At 46.4% G+C, this 22,705-nt stretch overlaps 1 protein-coding gene across 1 annotated transcript in view; it reads left to right on the forward strand.

The window, feature by feature from the left end:
- Window positions 1–22,705, forward strand: part of ATP6V1E2 (ATPase H+ transporting V1 subunit E2) — a 438,965-nt gene that overhangs the window by 299,000 nt on the left and 117,260 nt on the right. The window lies entirely within an intron of this gene.

Here is a 22,705-nt window from a genome sequence, read left to right on the forward strand (position 1 = left end):
GTACTTGTGACCTATGTATGAAGAATAAACTCCCAGAAGAGGTGATGCTCAAAGAGCAGGTACATTATACATTATCATAGATATTTCCAAGTTAGCCTTCAACAAATACTGCCCCAATTTGCACTCCCATCTCCTGCTGATCTACACCCACCATCACCAATGATGAGTACAACTTTGTGCCAATATGCTACAAAAATCAGCATGGCATTGCTTTGATTTGCATTTCTTTAATTATGAATGAAATGGAGCATTTCTTCATGTGTCTACTGAGGATTACATTTCTTTTTTCTGTAATGTCTATTCATATTCTTTGTCTATTTTCCTCTTGGTCTTATCTTTTCTCCCTTTTGTATTTATGCATCTCTTTGAATATTAAGGGGGTTTCCACCCCTCCTGTCAACCAAAACCTCTATATCCAGCAAAACTGTCCTTCAAAAGTGAAGGAGAAATCAAGACATTCCCAGATAAATAAAAGCTGAGGGAGTTCAGTGACCATCTGAGGGGCCGTCTTGTGGGCAATGTCTATGTCAAATTCTGGCATGAGGAGGATGCAGCTCAGGGAGTGGCTGAACTCAATAACCACTGGTTCAACAGCCAGACTGTTCATGCCAAGCTGTCTCCTGTCACTGACTTCTGGGAGCCATGCTGTCGGCAGATGGGGGAAGGTATCTATGGTGGCTTCTGCAATTTCGTGCACTGCAACCCATCTCCTGGAACCTCTAGCAGCAGCTCCAAGGGTAGGGACCCAGGCACAGGTGCCTCAGGACCAGCCTTCCAAGACTTCTCTTACCTTAAGGTCCTTATACCCAGAGCTGAACCTAATCCTATGCCTCAGTAACAATGTCTCAAACATTTTGTACCCTAAGACTAGCCCTGAGCTCCATCCCAAGACCAGCACCTAAGTCCAAATTTTAAAAAACCCTTTTAAGGTTTTCTATCTCTTTATTGATATTTCTATTTTGCTCACACATTGTTTTCTTGACTTTCTTCAAATATCCCTTTGGTTCTTGAAGTATCATTAAGTTGGTTGTTTTAAAGTCTTTGTCTAGTAGATCTGCCTCTAGGTCTTTTTCAGGGATGGTTTCTGTTGATTTAATGTTTTCCCTTTGAATAGGCTATACTTTTCTGTTTCTTTGTATGCCTTGTGATTTTTTTGTTGAAAATTGGACATTTGATTCAAATAATGTGATAACTCTGGAAATCATATTCTGCCCCCTTCTCCAGAGTTTGCCACTTTTAATTATTATTTTTGTTTGTTGTTTTTCTTTTTTAAGCAACCGCAGGCTGTCTCTGTGCCAGGGATCTGCCTGAGGTATAAACTTAAGGTCCTCTCAGGTCTCTCCTGAGCCTTCACCTTTCCCTGTGCATGTGTGGTCACTTTCTAACTTTTCTCATTTACAAAGTTGCTTTTTTTTTTTTCTCTTTTGCAGTACCCGGGCCTCTCACTGTTGTGGCCTCTGCCGTTGCGGAGCACAGGCTCCGGACGCGCAGGCTCAGTGGCCATGGCTCACGGGCCCAGCCGCTCTGCGGCATGTGGGATCTTCCCAGACCGGGGCATGAACCCATGTCCCCTGCATTGGCAGGAGGACTCCCAAGCACTGCGCCACCAGGGAAGTCCCCAAAGTTGCTTTTTAATATCATAGTCTTTAATGTCTCTGGCGCCCAAGAGGGGAAAAGAGAAAAATGGAAGGGAGGAAAAAGAGGATGTCAGCCCTTCAAATCTCCTGGAAGTAACTTCAGTTGGAGGGAGAGGGGCTTGCAACAATGGGAGGAGATGCAACGACAATGGGTGGCAGCCTCTTTGTCTGCACTTCCATGATCAGAAGCAGCAGTCAGCTATGGGGCACAGAACCCTGATATCTGGAGGACACAGTCTTTTTTTTCTCACCCTGGTTCTCACACGCTGCATGCAGGCTTCTCCTGGAATATGTGTTCTGCTGCCTGCCATGGGGCTGGGAGTGGGGGATGGGCCACTGCAACAGCCCTAAGAGTTGAACTTGACTGAAATTAACAGTAATTTACTGTTCAACCTTTTCCTGGAAGTCGCATGCCTTCAATAGACTCCAGAGTTCCAAAATAGTCACATCAGGCAGATTCTGCCAGTGCAATTGTTGTCCAGGTGGGGAGACAGATTCCTGGTGCTCCCCACTCTCCCATCTTCTCAGAATCCTTTCTATTAATTTTATTTTGATTAAATTTACATGAACATATTTGGAAGATTACACTAGTTATACAAAGCTTATTATGAAAATTAGCACCTCTACCCCCATACCTTCCATGAATTGCTGCTTCCCAGAAGCAACTAGTTTCAAACAACTTTAGTTAATTCACGTTGTATTTACTTCCACATTTCTGAGTAACATTCTTATAATGCTGTTTATTGATTTTTCAGTTCTAGATATTACCTGTTGATTTCCCACTATGGAAAATGAGGATTTAGCTCTTTTTTAACCCCTGGCCTGCCCCATCACACTTTTCATTCTTCTGTCTTCCCAATATAGTTACATTATAATTTAGTCAGGTCACTATTCTGTGTTTACATTTTTTGTGAGTTTGTAAATGCCAGTTCCAGCTGAGACATAAAGTAAACTTTGATTGCTTTACCTTTTCCTACATAGTGTCTTGTTTTCTCTGGAATTAATACTTGCTTTATTTTCCTATTATTTTACTTTTTGGCAAACTCAACTTCAAACTCTCTCCCAGTTGTGTAAATCCCTTATTATGTTCAAACACATTTCGTGTTCTATAGATTTAATATTCTCATGGAACAACATTCTGAGTTCTCTGATCTGTTTAAGTCAGTCCTTTTTGCCCTCTGCACTTGGCACACAGCTGTTGTTCTTGGAATTCCTTTCTCCATCATTTTGGGGATTTCCTTCTCCTTTTCCTTGTATTGAATCCCTTGCTTCCTGGATCTTCTGTTTTCCCAAAGTTTCTGAGAAAGGGTGGGTGGGAGACAATTTTTTAAACTTGAATATCTAAAAATGTCTCCATTCTACATTAAAACTTGATTGATGGTTTGTCTTGGGTATAAAATGCTATATTTAAAACAGTTTAATAGAATTTTGAAAACACTATTATATTTTGTCATACAAACTTGCTTTTGAGGATTATGAAGTCATTCTGATTCTAAATGTTTATATGTGACATGTTTTTTCTTCCTTTCCAGAATCTTGGGAGATTTTCTCTTTGATGTTCACTATTCTGAAATTTCATGATATGCATTGGAGATGGTCTATTTTAATCCATTGTGCTACAAACTTGAAGAGCCCTTTAATCTAGACTCTCATGAGCTTCCTATCTAGGGAATTTTCTTCTATTAGTTATTTGATTATGTTTGCCCCTTCTCATTGATCATCATCTCCTGGTATTTATGCTCTTGTTTAGTCCCTCCAAAACTGAAAGGGATGGCTTGTGTGACCTGCTGGATATTGTACAAGTGATGAGGGATGATATCCAAAGCCAGTCATGAAAGACATTTCAGCCTTTTCCTTGGTATCTTGGATCACTTGCTTAGTGAAAACCAGCTGTCATCTCAAGAAGACACTCAAGTTACCCTGTGGAGAAGCTCACATGGTGAGGAACTGAAACCTTCAACCAACAAAGACCACAAACTTGCCTATCCTATCAGGGAGTCACCTTGGAAGCAGATTCTCCAGCTATAGTCAAACCTTAAGAAAACTACAGCCCTAGGCAATATCCCCATGAGAAACCCAGAGCTAGAACCATTCAGCTCCTGAACTCCTGGCCACATAAACTAGGCTGTTCTCATTCATGGGATACAGTTTGAAAAGTCTCTATATCAGACATCTATTGTTTCACGTGTTCAGCATTTCTTCTTCTGATGAGAGAATATCTCTTCTCCTCTGGGGAACCATCTTTGTGGGTTGCAGGGCTTTCTCCCTCCCCTGACTCCAGCTCAAAGGATGATTCAGACCTGATCAATGAGACTCATTTCCAGGACTTTGCTGGAACTATCATATAGTGAGTGATTACTCAACCCACAGAAGGTAAAAGCTTGGAGCTGCCGGTATCCACCCCAAACTGTGTGGAGAGAGCCTGCTCGAAAATGAAGTCAATAGAACAAAGCAGAGCCAGTAGAAAGGTAGTGTCTTGATGAACTGCTGGAGGCATGGAATCTAGCCAGTACTAATGTTATATCACCTCTTGAGCCTCCCAGTTACCTGAACCAATACATTTCTTATTGTTTAAAAAAAAAATAGGAGATCTATGTCTTTGAAGTGCTGTATCTGCCTCTTTCCTGCCTCACTTGTTAGGTGTTTTTTTTTTTTATCATAACTGATGTTTACTTTTAACAAACATTTTTCTGCATCTATCAAAATTATTATATGAGTTTGGCTTTTAATTATTAACATGATGAATTATATTGATTGATTTTGTAATGTTAGTTTTCAACCATGGACAATTTAACAAGAGACATTTTTGCTTGTCAGAAATGGGGGTGGTGGTGCTGCTCGTATGTAGTGACTACAGACCAATGATGCTGCTAAACATTCTACAATGAACAGGTTGGTTCCCCACAACAAAGAATTATCCAGCTCCAAGTGGCAATAGTGCCCAGGCTGAAACACTCTGGGTTAAATCAATCTCACATTACTAGTATAATCCAAATTGTTTGATATATTTATTTGATATATGCAGCTGGGTCCAGATTGCTTTTATTTTGTGCAGGACTTTTGCATCTGTATTTCCTGAGTGAGACGGGCCTGTAATTTTCTTTTTCCAACTATGTTTATCTTACTTGGATATCAAGCTTTTGTTAGTCCCACAAAATAAGATGGAGAGTATATACTCTTCCTGTTTTTCAGACGTATCTGTAAGATTGCAATTATTCATTCCTTAGATGTTAGGTAGAACTCACCAGTGACATCCACAGTTTGGAGTCTCTTCTGTGGAAAGATTTTAAACTGCTGATTCAATTTATTTTATAGTTCTATGATTGTTCAGAATTTCTTTTTTTTTTTTTTTTTTTTTTGCGGTACGCGGGCCTCTCACTGCTGTGGCCTCTCCCGTTGCGGAGCACAGGCTCTGGACGCGCAGGCTCAGTGGCCATGGCTCACGGGCCCAGCCGCTCCGCGGCATGTGGGATCCTCCCGGACCGGGGCACGAACCCACATCCCCTGCATCGGCAGGCGGACTCTCAACCACTGCGCCACCAGGGAAGCCCCCAGAATTTCTATTTTTCTTTAAGTAAGCTACATTTTTCTAGGAATTTAGTTCGTATAATTTTCAAATGTAGTGAAAAATATTTTCATAGTATCACTTTATTATTTTTATAATGTCTACAGAATATGCAACGATGCGCCCTTTTTAATTTATAACATTTGTTATGTATGCTTTTATCTTTTGTTCTTGATTGGCCTAGCTAGAGGCTTATTATCTTTATTAATCTTTCCAAAGATTAATCTTTCCACTTCTAAGTTTTTAACTCTTCTCTTTGGCATGTTTGTTTTCTATTTCATTAATTCCCGCTCTGATTCTTATTCTTTCTCCCTTCTACTTTCATTGTGTTACCTTGCCATTCTTTTCCTGACTTCTTGAGATGGATGGTCTATTTCTGTTGTCTGTTGTTTCTTTAAGTTTTCATTCACTCGTTTCCTTGTACACCTGATTATTTCTTTTATCAAAGACTCGTAGACTGTATGTAAAAATTATTTTGAGGAACAGTTTTACTCCTAGAATGATGCTATCCTCCTATACAATGGATCTTTGCTTGCTGATCCTGTCAAGGACCACCTTAATCCAAGTTAAAGACTTGAGATACCCTAACCTCCAGATAATGGGAAGGAGGGCTGCAAGCTGGTGCCAGAGCTGAATTACTTCTGGTTTATTCTACCCTGAAGACACAGTGAAGAGTGCTTTAAGCAGAGCTCCTGATAACTCCTGATAAGCTCTTGGCTCTGACTTTTGTCCCCTTCTCCTGACTTCATGAGGCAACTAGGAGTTCAGGTTGTCTTTATAGCTGTTTACCCAGGTATATTATCTCAAGGCAAACATGGCTTAAAGTGGCTTGTCTTAACTCTCTGGGTTGTCCTTGTCTCCCAACAGTTCTTTAGTATTTGTCAAATTCTTTGATGTTTCTAAGATAGTTTTTAAAAATATTACCTTACTTCTTCAGCTGTTCTCAGCAGGAGGGTAGGTTGGAGACGTCTACTTCATCATCAGAGGGGAAGTCTTACCATATAACTCTTATACCTTTTGATTTGTAAGCCTTGTGAATGCCTCATCTATATAAAAAACTTTTAAAAATAGAGATTGCCACTTCTGGTGTCCTGTTTTGCATGTAAGGAGCTTGGCAATTGACGCTCAATCCTAACCACAAACCAATCCTTGTTGGATACATTAGAGAGGTGAGGGCACAGGGCAAACCACTGCCCACAGATTAGAAGGACAGACAAGAGAATACAGGGAGTCTCTGCTTACCGGAATAGAGACTCATGAATGGAAACATAATGAGACCCAAGGCTGGGGTAGGAAAACGTGAACTGTAACGAACAAATTGCTAGAGTCTCAGTGCAGACAAGTTTGAGGGTTAAAAAATCCGGGGGGGCTCAGTCATGGGGTGATCCCACACTTTCGTAAATTTTACTTCCAGGAGCTTGACCAGGTTTTCATAGTAAATATCAGAGAAAAAGAATATAGGTCAGAAACTCTGACCTACAGAAAGAAAGGAAGTGCACTGAAGAAGAAATAAGTGAAAGTAAAATAAAAACTTACATTTTTCTCATTCTTAATTGAACTAACAGATAACACTTTGTTCAAAATAAAATTATATATAGTATGTATAATGTATATGTTACTCATATATGCTTAAACATAAATGAAATGAATAATAGCAATGATACAGGGGATGGGAAGGAGAAAATAGTGCTATTTTTTATAACATGTTTTGTTATAACATGGTTCTCATACTACCTGTGAAGCAGTATAGTGTTATTTAAAAGTGGAATTGGATGAATTGTAAATGTATATTGCAAACTCTAGGGCAACAACTACAAAAAAGCATGCACACAAAAAAATGTGTCCTAAAAAGGGAGAGAAAATAAAATAATATAAAATGCTCAATTAAAAGCACAGAAGGCAGAAAATGAATAGAAGATAAAAATAGGGAAAAAGAACAAAGGCAACAAATAGAAAATAGTAACAAATATGACAGATATTAATCCAACTATAGTAATATTCACTTTGAACATTAATGATATAAATGCATCAATTAAAAGACAGAGATTGTCAGAGTGGATCAAAAATATGAATCTATGTTGTTTGGACAACTATATGTTGTCCAAAAGAAACCCATTTAAAATACAAAGATACATACAAATTAATAATAAATGGATGGCGAAAAATATACCTTGCTAACACTAATCAAAAGAGAACAGGAGTAGCTATATTACATTCAGAGAGAGCACACTTCAAAGCAAGGAAAGTTATCAGGGATAGAGAAGTGCATTACATAATGATAAAGGGGTCAACTCTCCAAGAACAATAACAATCCTTAATGTGCCTGCACCTAAAAACAGAGTAACAAATGATGTAAGGCAAAAACTAATAGAATGGCAAAGAGAAATGGGAGAATCCACTGTCATAGTTGAAGATTTTGATACCCCTCTATCAGAAATGGACAGAACCAGCAGGCAGAAAATCAGTAGGACACAGTTGAACTCAACAACACCATCAAGCAACTGGATATAATGGACATCTATAGAGTACTTTATCCAACAACAGAACACACATTCTTCTCAAGCTCACATGGAACATTCACCAAGGTAGACCATATACTGCACCATAAAGCACAACTTAACAAACTGAAAAGAATAGAAATCATATAATGTTTTGTCTACTCTCAAACCACAGTGGAATTAAACTAGAAATCCATAACAGAAAGATAACCGGAAAATCGCCAATTACGTAGAGAATAAACAACACACTTTTAAATAGCACGAGTCAAAGAAGAAATCTCAAGGGAAATTTTAAAATATTTTGAACTCAATGAAAATGAAAACCCAGATATCAAAATTTGTGTGATGCAGTGAAAGCACTGCTTTGAGGCAAATTTATAGTATTGAATGCACATATTAGAAAGAATAAAAAATGCTAAATAAATGGAAAACTTGAATTCATTTCTAGAACAATATAAATAGTAATAATTGATTCATGAAGAAAATTTTTTAAATAAATAAGCCAATGAGACTAAAAGAAGGTGAATCAGTAACAAAAGCCTCCTTCTCTCAAAAGATACCAGGCCCAAATGGCTTTATAAGGAAGCTTTGTTCCAAAGAACAGAAAATATACGATTTGTTTCAGACAATAGAAAGAGAAGAAAGGGACTTCTCTGGTGGTCCAGTGGTTAAGACTCTGGGCTTCCATTGCAGGGGCCATGGGTTCCATCCCTGGTTGGGAAATTAAGATCCCACATACAGCAGGGTGTGGCCAAGCACATTAGTCAGATTTTGCTGTGATAGTGCCGTGCAACAAATAACACCTCAAATTCCAGTGATTTACAGTTATTTCTTACTCATTTGTCTATGGTCACTATATACCATATAGTTCTATCAGTCAATATAGAAAACATATTTAATGAAATCCAACACTCACTCCTGGTAAAACAGACAAACAAACCAGACCTCATAGCAAACTAATATTAGAAAGTAATATGAAAAGAGACAGCTTTCAAAAACCTATAGCAATCATTATATCTAATATGGAAGCTATAGGTTTGCTGGTAAACCAGACAAATCATGACTGTCCACTGCAATGAACTCTATGCAAATTGTCCTAGTTGTCTTTACCGTGGTAGATTTGAAGGTGGGAAGATAAGGAATTCTTTGACTAATGGCTTTTATTTTCTCCATGAAGCAATAGGCAAAGTCATCAGCTGTAAGTGGCGGGGTAGGAAGAAGTTGTCAGGGGTTTGGTGAGAGGGGAAGGTAATTAACTAATCATTTTCTAGAGTGAGGGAACAAACCTATTTGGGTACCATCCAAGGATTTCCAGGAAGAGTTAAACGCCTACCGTGTTTGTGGTCATGAACATAAAGAGAAATTTGTGAGTCAGAGTTTGTGAATTTTCTCAACCAATTTTCAGCTGCTCAGGGGTAAGCTCAGTGAAATTGTTGGATTTAAGCAAGTTTGGGATTTTGCCAGACAAGTAACACTAAGTCCCAAGGAAGCTGACAGTGCTTGAAAGGTACAACGTTGATGGAATCTAAGCTAGGTACAGAGGAATGGGAAGACAAAAGAAGAATGATAGTGGAAAAGTGATGGGCTCAGTGGATTGGCAGTCGAAGACTCCTTGAGGGGATATGAAAGTAGGTGCACTTTGGCCTAGAAGGTTGTGGTGAGGGTGTGAGACTTGTAGTTGAATTTCAGAGGTGCTGTAGTTGCCGGTGTTGAATAGGAATGGGGTGACCATAGGGGTGAGGGTGGTGGCTGAGTTGGAGTTGGCGCCAAGAGGGGCAGGGAATGGGGAGATCAGCGTGTTAGATGTGGTACCACATGGATGTTAAAGCCTCTTAGAATGAGGGCAGGAATGAGAAACAGTGAGCCAGGAATTAGAGTCTTCAGTGAATGAGGGGAAGAGCCGGGAGGTCAGCAGACGGACCACGACGACAGACAATATTGGTGAGATGGATTCAGTGCCGCAGGAGATGGGATTTTGAAGGAAGGAATAAAAAGGCTTGGGAATGTCAGTGGAGAGCAAGGAAAACACCCACCCCAGTTTTAGACCTGTGGAAACCTGCCTCCACCTGAGAGGGCTGCAGGGGACAGGCAGAATTCTAGGAGGGCCTGAAGGGACAAAGAGGTTGAAAACATAGTGGAGCTTGCTAAAGGTGGGTTTCAGGTGATGGAGGTCCAATGCACGGGCTTGGGAAAGAAGGAACAGAAGAGGATTGGATAAAACTGGGCCCAGGAGGGCTTCCCTGGTGGCGCAGTGGTTGGAAGTCCGCCTGCCGATGCAGGGGACTCGGGTTCGTGCCCCGGTCTGGGAAGATCCCACATGCCGCGGAGCGTCTGGGCCCGTGAGCCATGGCCGCTGAGCCTGCGCATCCGGAGCCTGTGCTCCGCAACGGGAGAGGCCACAACAGTGAGAGGCCCCGTGTACCGCAAAAAAAAAAAAAACTCTCTTGATTCCTTGGCTTGGGGGTTTGGAGGCCTGAGGTGATAAGGTCTTTATCAATATAAATGAAGGTAGATGGTGGAAGTTGAGCTGGTTTGGGGGGGATGATCCCCTCCAGTGGGTCCAGAGGGAGACAGTAGGGAGGAAGGGAAACTTCTTGGAGGTGGTGTGGGTCACAGGCTCACAGCCCAGACCCCCTCTTCAGGCTGCGGTGGCTTCAGAGGGCAGCAGCCTCAGGGGCAGAAGCGTCTGGGCTGGCTGCTTTGAACATCCCAGGCAGAGATAAGCTCTAGAGGAGATGGTTTAACCAGCAAGTGGTGTCCTGTCCTCTTATCCCTGCTCATAAACAATAGATTCCAGGCATGCTGCTTGCTTGGGATGGGCCCAGAGGAGCAATCTTGGTGGGTCACATAAATAACAGTTCCAAGGAGCCCCCTTAGGCCAAAGCTGGGGAGGAAACGCACTTAGAAATGGTGGATGCTGGCCCTCCCTAGGTCCTGAAGACAGGCGGAGAGGTTTCTCTTTGCACACCGTTCTTGGAGACTCCCCTGTGTCCCGTGAGGGACCATCCTAGGAACGTTTGGCATCGCTGCCCTCCCAGCAACCCTGTGAGGCAGGGGTGTGTCTCTACTTGGCCTATGCAAGAAACTTGCCCAGTGTCCCATAGAAAGTGGCAGAGCTCAGAACCCATGCTCCTTGCACTGCTCCTCCCTGCCTCTCATTCAATTCTTCGAGCGTTTATGGGGCACCTACCACGGCAGTCACTCAGCTAGAAGTCAGGACACCCTATCCACAGGAGGACAGTTTCACAGCCCTGGTTGTGCACCAGATCACCTTTAAAACCCTCCACCCTCAGATCTGACTTCACAGGTTGAGGGGTGGAGCCCAAGAATCTACATTTTTACTTGAATGATACTTGGAAATGACAGCGCCACTTCCCATTTATGTGGGGGCCTCTCGGGCCACCTTGGGGGGTGGAGGAGACTGGTTTCCCTTTCTAGGCAGGCAAGAAAAGCGGAGTGGCCTGGCTGTGATCTCTTGCAGCTGGCTTCAGCCTTAAGCAGGAGGGAAAGAGGCAGCCACCCCCCATCTCCTCCAAGGTGCCTGGGATTCCACAGTCAGATTTATTCCTTCGGGTTAGGTTTCATCTCCAGCTAAAATGGTCATCTCTTTGTTGGGGTTGCGGGGAGCACATCAGCTATTACCAGTTGAATATGGGTGAGTTTGTTGAATCAACGCACTGGGAGAGTAAACAACGAGAAAAACAAATCCTCAGTCAGGACCAATTGTACCAGCTCACAGCCCAGACAAGTAACAGCGAGAAAACCAGACTGGGACCCACCCTTGGGAGCATCTAGAGGAAAAGTGGGGAGAAAAGAGGAATAGGCTCAAAACCCAGGGGACTGCGCTGGAGTCTCAGGGGAGGGCCCTGTGGCAACTGGAGACCCACTGGTGCACACAGGAAATCCAGAGGGTTAGAACAAGGATGGTTCAACCCCCGGACTGGCTACTGGGGCAGGTGATGGGAGTCCTGAGGAGGGGGTCCCAGGGGAGGGGCATTGTGGACAAAGCTCTCCCCTTGGCCTGGGAGTGCCAGGGAAGGCTTCCCGAAGGCCTTCTGAAGGCAACTTGAAAGAAGACTCTGATTCAGTGGCGGGTGGCTGGGAAAGGAAGGGCACGAGCAGAGGGCCAGCGAGGGCACAGCAAGTCTGTGCAGAGGTCCCTCCATCTGGGGGAGGGGGCCGCCTAGAGGTGAGGCCGGGCCTAGCCGCTGTCTGGATTCTTCGCTAGCTGCACTCCCTTCTGCCGCTTCAGAGGTGGCAGGAAACGCGGGCGGAGGGCAGAAGTGCTGAATCACTGGACTCTGCAAACCTGGGGCACTGCCCTAGCCGGGCCCTCCCTGACCCTCCGAGAAGTCTGCCCCGAGGCTGCAGGGGCGGGAACCTTCTCCCTTCTACCCTTCAGGTTTCTGTGACTGGTCTAGGAATGACACTGATGTTAGACGGATTAACAGGAGAAGAAAACACTTTAATTATACTGGTACCTACGCACAGGAGCCCCACAGACATAGGAGACTCATGGCACGGACAATTGAGGCTCATATACCATCCTGAGCTAAGGAAAGGGACAGGGGCCTGGGGCTTTTTGCGGGGAGGAGGCAATCCGGGAAGGTGAGAGGGGAAATGTAAGGAAAACTAAGTTTGCCCTGCTCTGCAGTTTCTCAGGTGGGAAAATCTCTCTCTGGTAAAGGCTCTCTTCTGAGAACTGACAGTGGACACCCTCGCAAAGGGAGATTTCCTATAAATTTCCCTACCAAAGAGTAACTTCTACTCTGTTTTTACAACTTCTCCCATATCTCTGTTTCTCAAACTAATCAGCTCAACGTGATCCTGGTGCCGAAGACACAAATTTTGGGGAGGCCGATTCCACTCCCCTTCAGGCCTCCTTCCCTCCCACCACCCCTCACTCTGAACATCTTCTACAAAATCAGCTGGGGGGTTAGAAGGATTAGTTTATGTTGATGGAAAGAGGAGCTGATTCCCCAGTCCCAACTCCTGGGCGCTTTTAACTCCAACCAAGCACCTGGCCTGCCCTGGCAGGTTATTTTCTCCCCCCTCTCAGAGGTAGCTGGGGACCACAGTGCCTCCCCGGGCAAAATAAAAAGGTAGATGAAAGAATTACAACATAAAAAAAAATCTAACTGAAAAAGAAAAGTCCAAGAACAACAGGAAGCTGATCAGGAAGTTCCCATAGAAGATGATAATATTTGAGAGTCGTGCTGAAAGCGGAGGCTGAGGACAGAGGGCGTTACAGGGACACACAGCCATGGTGGTGGTGATCGTGCCACCCAACCCTCCACTGCCCCTTCTCCTTTCGCAGGGTGTCCCTGGGCCTGCTGGCCAGGCCCTGCCCACTCCCAGGGGCCCCAGGCACACCCCTGCTTAAACAGGCAACGCACACAGGTATAGGCACACACACGACAACTTCTACACATGCTCGCACAGATGCACCTGTGCACATGTGTGCTCACGCCAGCTAACGTTTGTGCATGGGGAACCTATCTGCACACAGACGCAGAAAGGGCAAACCCTCAGAGATGCATTGTGTGCACAACTGTAAAGAAAGTGACAGTTAGACGGTAGGCCCTTCCTCTCACTTGCTCTTTTTTAACCACCCCTTTCCCAGGCAGCCAGGCCTCTGATGGCGTTTGGCAGAGAGGCTTCTCACAGTGTGTCCTCCATCCCCTCCCCACCCAGGGCAGCCCTCCTTGGGCCGTGTCCTAGCTCTGTCTTTCCAGACCTGTAGTTCTCAAACTTTTTGATCTCAAGTCCTTTTTATGCTCTTAAGAACTATGACGACCCCAAAGAGCTTTTAGCAATGTGGGTTATATCTACCACTATAGTGGCATTGTTTTCTATTTGTACAAGTTTCTTTACTGTGAGCTTAATACAGGACAGCTGGATTCTTTTTTTTTTTTTTTGCGGTACGCGGGCCTCTCACTGTTGTGGCCTCTCCCGTTGCGGAGCACAGGCTCCGGACGCGCAGGCTCAGCGGCCGTGGCTCACGGGCCCAGCCGCTCCGCGGCATGTGGGATCTTCCCGGACCGGGGCACGAACCCGTGTCCCCTGCATCGGCAGGCGGACTCTCAACCACTGCGCCACCAGGGAAGCCCCAGCTGGATTCTTATATGTGCTTCTGCATGAAATCTCTTACGTGTTTTGGTTGAAGCATGGGAAGAAAGTCAAGTATCCCAGAGGCAGGTAGCTGGAAAGAAAGACTCTCGCAGATGCCCTGTGTCAGGCAGCCTGTAAAGTGTCTCCCAGGGCTCCCCACTGCCTGGTCTTCATACCCTTCGTAATCCCCTCCCCTTGGGTGTAGGCTGGGTCAGATGACTCACTCCAAGGAAGTGAGTGGTACAAGTGGCATGGCAAAAGTGATGGCATGACACTCTGAAGATTACGTCCCAGAGAGACTGTGGCTTCCGTCTAGAGGGGGCCCTCTCTGTCTCTCTTGCTCGGAGGGAAGTCAGCTGCCATGTTCCAAGCTTCAGGATGGAAAGACCCACCTGACAAGGGACAGAGAGAGGCCTCTGGCCAAAATCCAGTGAGGAACCGAGGCCCCAAGTGAGGAAGCTCCTCACTGAATCTTGCCAACAACCGCGGCCTTGAGCTTGGAAGCGGATGCTCCCCCAGGTGGGTCAGATGAGACCGCAGCCCCAGCCGACACCTTGACGGTAGCCTGTGAGAGACCCTGACGGGAGGCATCCAGCTAAGTCCTGACTTACTGTGAGATACCGCGAGGTGATGAATATTTGTTGTTTTAAGCTGCTGAGTCTTGGGGGTAGTTTGTGACACACCAAGAGATAACTAACGCATTCCCTGAAAAAAATCTTAGAGACGCCCAGGAGTCGTCAGACCTCACTTTGAGCACTGCTCCTCTAGACCTATCTATCTTCAGCTGCTGCAGTGGATTTTCCCAGTCAGTATCTGCTCTTCTTTCAGGGTCCTCTCTCAGCTGATTCAAGGAAGAGTGCTGGTAAAGGACGTAGGCCAGTGACAGGTGATACGCAGGTGACGTACACACGGTGCCTGTTCTTGACGTTGCTACTTCTTCATGACAGTAGACTTTCAGGCAGTGGGCAGTGCATGAGAGATATGATGGCAGGTGGGGACAAGGTTTCAGGTAATAGTCTGTTCCCTCCACAGCCATCCACACTCTGCCCACCCCCATCCCAGTGCCCTTTGGGGAAATCAGGCCGTGCCAGGCCCTGGGTGATCTTGATCATAAATCATCCTATTTCCTCTAACGTTTAGGTTAACACAAAGACAGCCAGAATCTTTGCTTTCCAGTCAGTGAAAAGTCTTCTGTCTGAATCACCACATGTTCATACAGGCCCCTCTGTTTGCCTCCAAAGTTCCCAAACTGCTGGTGTCACAGCTCGTTTTACAGACGGAAAAGCTGAGGCAGGAAGAAGAATCAATGGTGTCCAATCAGGGCCCCACTGTCTGTAGTGGAAGCAGGAAACCAATGTTCAAACAGAGGAGGGATTCCTTGAATCCCCATCTACCATGCGGAAGGGAAGGTGCCTGATTGCCTCTATCTTCCTGAGTCTGGCTTTCCTACTCGCAAGAGTAACACCAACCCTAGTGATGACGCCTCACATCCCAGACGCTTAGGGTGGTCTAGGCTTCCACCATTGGCATGTGCTATTGAGGACTGGAATCCTGGACACCATCTAGACACACCAGCCCACTGCAGAGGAAGGCAGAAGACCCTGGCCCAGGAGGTGATGTGACCAGCCCAAGGTCACCCAGCAAAGTTGGAGACAGTGCCGGGGTGTCCGACAAGCCTCTGCTTACCCTTCCCCCCCAGCTCACAATCTGATTAAAGCTTGTGTGGGGCCCACCTCCTCCCCCAGGCTGTAGGGTCTGTGAGGACTGTGCTGGGCTCGCAGCACATGGAACTCCACAGAAGCTCAGTGATGATTGTGAATGGATGAGGAAGCTGGCAAGCACCTGAGTTTGGTCTGTGCCCAGGGTTAGAAAGCTTTGCTGTGGCTAGTATTCAAGGTTAGCTTCTGACAAGGTCAAGGTGAGAGGGTCAGTCTAGAGCCAGGATGGGGTAATCAACTATAGGAGAGGGCTAGGGCGTCAGGCTTTGTTGGGGGTCAGCCAGTCTCTGGCAGGGTTTACAGATCCATCTGGCGGGGATCAGTGGTCAGCCTTTGGCTGGGGTGAGAGCTCCGTCCACGGTCAGAATCTGCTCCTCGCAAAGCGAATGATCCTCTGAGGTGCTCGCGCTGCATCCCTGGAATCCCGAGCCCTCCTGCCTGGTCCAGAATGTCCAGTCTCCTGAGCAGCAGATGACGTCAGCTCTGGCTCCAACAGTAGAGGGGGCTTTTGAGTGGCACCAAGGGTCACACTCTCGGTGCTGGGGGTTGGGATGACCTTGCTTCTAGGGCGTCGTCCTCAGCAGCTGGCCTGGGATGCAGACCCTGCATGGAGGGCGCAGGGACTAAAAAGACTTCAGACCCTTGGAGGCATTTCCTGTTTTCCAGTGAACTGAAAACTCGGCTTCCTGCTTAGAATAGTCCATAGGGATGGTTTCTTTTTTTGGTGGTGGGAGGGGTGTCTGAGGGTAGAGGATGTAGGCTTTGCTGGGCTTGAGGACCAGCTCTCAGGGCCCTGCTAGGAGGTGGCACAGAGAAAAGGGTGGGAAAGGAGAGTAATAAGAGTCCCCAGATGCCTCTGCCCGATTTCCCAGCTGCACCTTCCTTAGTGCTCACGTCCGTAGTCTTTAGAGAGAGCAACACAGTCTAATGCCATCAAACAATCGTATCATTTCACAAGGAGGTGGAATTTCTTAGAAGAGGGAAGCCAAAAGCACGCAGGACCTGTGTTGGGACAACGACCAAGAACCCAGTGGGAAGAGCAAAGTCTTTGGCCCCAACTGGAGGCAGATATAAATCACAGGCTTCGTCCTGGATCTGCCAGGGGCTGCCTGCATGGCTTGGAGAATTTCCTGACTTTGCTGTGCCTCAGAACCCTCACTTCTCAAACGGGGGACCTAATAATGACCACCTCCCCAGTGGAACGGTGCCCAGCTGGCCCAGGGAAGGCACATCGGCAGCCAGTCTCCTTCCCTCCGACGGAGGGCAGAGGGGTACCTAGGCAAGAGATAGGGGCACATCTGTTCCCAAGCCATCTAATCAGCTCCACTTCTGCCAAAATAGTTCTCCTAGCAGCTGCTGCTGGCTCCTGCCCAGGCCCCTGCCTCCCCTCCCTTCTACCCCTGCAGGCACATCCTGGTCTCTAGCAATCACCCCGCTCTCCTCGCTTCTTTAACTGCCTGTTGCCTAGTGATTTGGCGATTTGGGAGAACAGACTCTCCGGCTTGGCCCCAGCCCCCTTGCCTGTGGCGGCATTTATCCTCACCAGGCTGGACTCTATCTGTCTTCTTCCCCTGCCAGGGATCACCCAGGAGCCCTCACCTCACCCCAATATCCACATGAGAGACAGTTTAAACACCCCCAAGCACAGCTGCGATGGGTGCAATGCAAAGCAGGGCCCTTTAAAGAAGGACGTGAGCATGGACCACGATTTTGAAGGAGGTATTGACCAGAAAAAGGCCCTCTGATCCCACCCCTACGGTGGGGCTGAGCTCCGGGGGAGGAATTGGCCTTGGCTAAATGGGAGGGCTACAAGGGAGGGACTACCCAGTCCCCTCCTTGCTCTGAGTTCATATGCTGTGTTGTGGGTCACTACTGTTGCCTCTTAGTGAACAGTGCCCACTAGGATGGGCCTTCATGAGTGGGACCTCCTTAGAGCGGCTGACACGGCTCGGGGGCACAGAGTCACAGACTCACGTTGCCAGGGCAGTGAGCCACTGCCCACTCCTCCCTCCTGGTCTTTCTCCTCCTTTACGAGTCCCTCTCCCCCCTTGTTCTCTCCTCCCACTCTCCTCCTGCTCTCCAAATTCACACCTGGCCTTGCACGTTGTTAGGATGGTGTCTTTGTCAAGGGACAAGGCTAGAGCGTATTTTATTTAACAATAGCTTGATTTATAACAAAAAGTATTCAGCCCTCTGGTCTGGACCTCCATGTGTACCTTTGCTTCAAATCTCAGGGGTGGCCTGGATCTTCTAACACATTATATAATTCACACTAATGGTCATGTTTCTTGCTTACTGTCTGTCAATAACCCACCCCCATGTAAGATTTGTAAGAATGCAGATTTTTCTTTAGTGATGTCTAGGTGAATGGCTGGCATGCAGTAGGAACTTTATGAACATTTGTGGAATAAATTTATTGAATAAATGAGTGAATGAATAGTTCTGTCACCTGTCCTATGTGTAAATACTATGTCCTGTCCAAACAGCTTCTACTGGGTCTGAGAATTTGGGCAATTGATTTTATTGTAGAATGGGCCTAAGAATACAACAGTTTCCTGGAGTTGTAAGGACTAAATAAGTTATATAATTTCTGAGCCTCAGTTTCCTCATCTATAAAATGGGGATAACTAGAATATCTATTCCACGTGCTTTTTTTGTGAGGTTTTAAATAGATGACTTACGTGAAGTACTTAGCATGATGTCTGGAACAACGAAGATAATACATGTTACACTTAAGTGATTAATAACCTAAAGACGGAAGCATGAAGGATGAAAATCTACAATTGGTGCCCAGAAAGGGCCCTTTCAAAGCCTCTCACGACAGCCAAAGAAGGTAGCTGCTGCAAAGTGCAGAAAGCCTGAGAAGCAGTGAGGTTTGCAATTGTTTATGCAGCATTTGGGTCCTAGAACTGAGGCTGGTCTGATCTCAACCCTCAGGCAGTGTCCACCTGACCCTGAGAAAGTAGGCAGTGAAAGCTGAACTCCCCCATCCTACACAAAGACAAGGGGGTCTTTACTCAAGAGGAGGGTTGGGCCCTCTCAGAGATTGTACCACCTGCAGAGACCATCACACTACTTTAAAGGATTCCGGGACCTTGACAATCCCCTGCTGAGACATGGTGTGAGGGTTACTGCAGCATTGCCTTTCTCGATCAGAGCCCAGCCTGCACCCTGGGAAGAGCGACCTGGTATAGACAAGAGCCACCTTTCTTTTTTTCTCTGACTTGTGTTCCCCTCCTCATTCCGGCGTCCTGCCCCTCAGCACTCCTGGGCCACCTGACACACCCCACGCCATGAAGGACCCTCTCTGGGGCAGCAAGGGAGCACAAGCTGCAAAGACAAGGTCCCGACTCTCAAACTTACAGCAGGAGACGAGACCGGGCCTGATACAGAAGAGCAGCGTAAGGCAGACGCAAGGGACAAAGCCCTGCAGATGAGGCCAGGGAAGTCCGGAGAAAGGGGTCAGGTTTGTGTTATCCAGGTAGGCTTCCTGGAAGAGGCAGTGGTGAGAGGGCACCGAAAGATGAGAAGGATGTGGGGAGGAGGAGAAATAGTAGCAATGAGACAGACAGGAGGGGAGGGATCAGGGCACAACCTTGGAAAGAACGACAAAGCCATTGAGGACACAACATAAACTGGTTAGAATCAAGTAGGTCCAAGATGGCTGAAGGTTCGACTTCCTGCAGACCTTGAGTCTCATGACATGCTCACCGTAATGCATTAGCATATGCTCAATGACACCCTCCCAGGTGCCATGACAGTTCCGAGGCAAAAAGTGGGCAGTGGCCCAGTTCCTAGAAATCCTTACTCCCTTCCCCAAAATAGTTGGAATAATCCTCCCGTTCGTTAGTCTATGAAATTACCCAGCCCATAAAAACTAACCCCATATTTCGGGGCCACTCTCACTTTCAGGGACGGACCACATTCTGTCTATAGAATGTCTCTCTCTCTAAGTAAACCTGCCTTCACCTTTTACCACTATGACTCGCTCTTGAATTCTTAACCCTTACCTGGTGGCCCATCCCAGGGGCTCACCCAAGACCCGGGACATGACCATCCTCTCAAGCCCCGTTTTTTTTTCCTGCAAAGGCAACAGTACTAGGCACAGCGCTCTGGAGACTTTTATCTCACTGACATTTCAGAACAGGTCTTTGAAAATTCAGTCTTGTTATAGCCATTTTATAAACGTGGAAACAGGTTTAGAAAGGTAGTTACCTGCCCAAGGTGAAAGCAATGAAACCAAACCTTGCTTGTTGTGGACTGCCTGAGCCAATGTCGTGATGCACACCCTGGGCTCTTTGGGGTAGATCTCAGTGGATGCCAAAGGGGAAGCCTAGCTGCCCCCTAATGACCTCACAGACCACATTCAGAGACATGTAGACATTTTATCAGCAAGCAGGCCCTGAAGAGTCCTGGGGCCACTCTGAAAGCCCCATGAAGTTCCAGCTGTCTGTCTGGATGTTTCCAATAGTGTCTCGCAGGAAAGGTCCACCCAAGGCAAATGCCACTCTATTCCAGCCATAGGATCAGGCTACTCTACGGGAGGAAGAGAACCAAGATGCCTCCCGGACAGCAGGGAGACGCGGACAGCTTACAGATCCAGCCTGGGTGCCAGCCCTAAGGGTGCAGAACAAGGGCATTCTAGATTTGGGGGGGAAACTTTTTTACTGACATACAATACATATACAGAAAAGTGCACAGATCATAAGGGGACTAAAGCATCTCTCCGGAAGCCCTTTCACGCCCCCTCCTAGTCATGGCCTCTCCTCCCCCAAGGGCAACCACTAGACTGATTTCTAGCAGCACGGATTGTCTATTTTGTATTTTATGTAAATGGAATCGCACGGTCTGTACTGTGCCTGGCTTCTTAAACTCAATACTGTGCGGTGAGGTTCATCTATGATGTTGTGTGTGGTTGTAAATCATTCATTCTCATGTCTACCTAGTGTTCTATTGTATAAACATCCCCCAATTCATTTATTCACCGGATAAATTTTCTGTTGCGTCAAGTGTATACATATTTAGCTTTAGTAGATACTGCCGAAGTTTTCCAAAGTCGTCGTACCACTTTAGACTCAAACCTGAGACACTGCAAGTTCCAGTTGTTCCACATCCTTAGTAAACCTTGATAAGTCTGCCTTTTTGATTTAGTCATTCTGGTGGGTGTGAAGTGGTAGTGCAGTTTGATTTAAATTTGCATCTCCCTGACTACTAGGGAAATTGAAGGCTCTCTAGTTTCTTATATCCTGTTTTTTTTTTAATATGGAGATTTGTCTTAAATATCTTTGCCAATCTACTTACCTCATACATCACTAATGTTACCTTTCTGACATCCTTTATGCTAATTAACAAGCTATGGGTTTCCTTAAGAATCCTTTTCTAGCATTCTTTATGCTAATAACAAAACCCCCAGGAGTGGATGGGAGTTAAAAGAGAGCTGAAGCACTTGTAGTACCTTCTGAATAAACACTGTCTATTTATTCAGTCAGCTGCCCATCCCTGGAGGGTGTATTCCTGATTAGGACAGCTGATCACCCTCCAGGTCTAGCTTAAGGCATACCACACAAGTTGTATCACTGTCTAGGCTAAAGAACTTCAAAGTGAAAAAGAGACTTCATGATGTGGCTTCTACGCTTTCTTTTCACTCCATCTCTCTGTCACTGTAAGCACTATGACGACGCATGCTTTGTGGTTCAGTAATTTTACTGCATGGAGATCTTCAGGCTTCTAGTAATCCAAGCACTGGACTGTACTCAGGTACAAGGAAATAGAGAAGGACCAGTCTTCCCAGAGATTCCCTCCGCAAGAAATCCGTTAGACCTGCCGTTTCTCAGCTCGGGGGCAAAGCCACACAGACAGGCTTTCCTCAAGGAGCTCCGGAGCCACCTAACAACCCTTGTCAGGGACCAGTGGCCATGGCGGCTTTCCTGGAATAGGCATGGCAGTGCTTGGCTTCCTCTCCCAGAACATGGTTGGGATTGAGGGAAGAGGTTCCAAACCAGGGACTCTGATCAGCCATTGACCTTTCTTATCGCTTCTGTGTGACTTGTGGAGCACACAGATTTTGGGAGGATGGATTTCCTCATCTCCAGGACTTTGGAGCTGTCTCTTCTGGACCACTAGACAAGGGAGGCGTAGACTGGTCATATTTCGTTCACTGAAATGCTTGGAGGTGTCTTCTGACCTTCTAAGAACAGCATCTTTTAATTCAGTTCTTTTTTAATTTAAACTCAGACACACTGGTGGGAAGCTTGTTTCTCCTGGGATGGTCACTTACTTAGAAACAGCTGCCTGAACCAGAGAGAAAAATAGATAAATACAACCTTCTTCTTGGAGTGGGTCTGGAGGTCCATGCTTACATCTCCAGGTAGGCAGATGATGTTGCTGGTGGGGGTGGGAGAGGGGACTGAGAGGCGAGTACCTTCAGGATGACATAGCAAAGTCATGGGAGGGCTTTTGAAGTGATTGTAAGGGCTGAAAGGGTGATAAGTTAGTCCATCTCCTTAGGATGGCCTGAGGATGACAAATTGTAAAACTGCAATCATGCCCATAGCTCTTAAGAAACAGGGAGTTCTGGTTACTTGAAATTTCTGGTGTACTCTAGAGCATCCTTTTGGGTTTCGAACATTCTTGAAAATTCTATGCTGGAGAAAGAAGCGGAGGAGCCTAGCAGGAGCAGTGCAACATGAGTGGAGTGTGAGAAAGGAGCCCCAGCGTGAAGGAGGAACCTGGAGAGCTCAGAGTCACTGCGATGGCCATGAACGCTGGTTGAGTGGCAGGGAGGGTGCAAGCCGAGCATGGAGCCCCCCTGGCTAGCCCGTGCTCCAGGCCCAGCCTCCAAGGGGCTCCCAGCCTCGCATGGGTTTCTAGGACTCCCAAGGCCTAAAGTTCTGAGCAGCCGGTCAGAAACTGAGTCCTGAAGAGGCTTGAATGGGTTGCAAGGAGATCCAGCATTTGCTTCTCTAGAAAGATGAAAACGAAGTGCTCCTGTGTTGCTTGCCCATGCTGGCACTCCAGGGCAGCTCCACACCCAGACAGCCCAGAGCCACACCCAGTCTGCTCAGGCGCCCTCCACGCCTCTGGCTGGCAGTCCCCGAAACAGAGGCCAGGCAGGGGTGGGCGCTGGGCATTGCCAATATGGTCATGTGCATCCTTTGTGCGTCTTCAAAGGGTAAG

Source organism: Lagenorhynchus albirostris, chromosome 13 (genome assembly GCF_949774975.1).
Source record: "Lagenorhynchus albirostris chromosome 13, mLagAlb1.1, whole genome shotgun sequence".
Lineage (NCBI taxonomy): Eukaryota > Metazoa > Chordata > Mammalia > Artiodactyla > Delphinidae > Lagenorhynchus > Lagenorhynchus albirostris.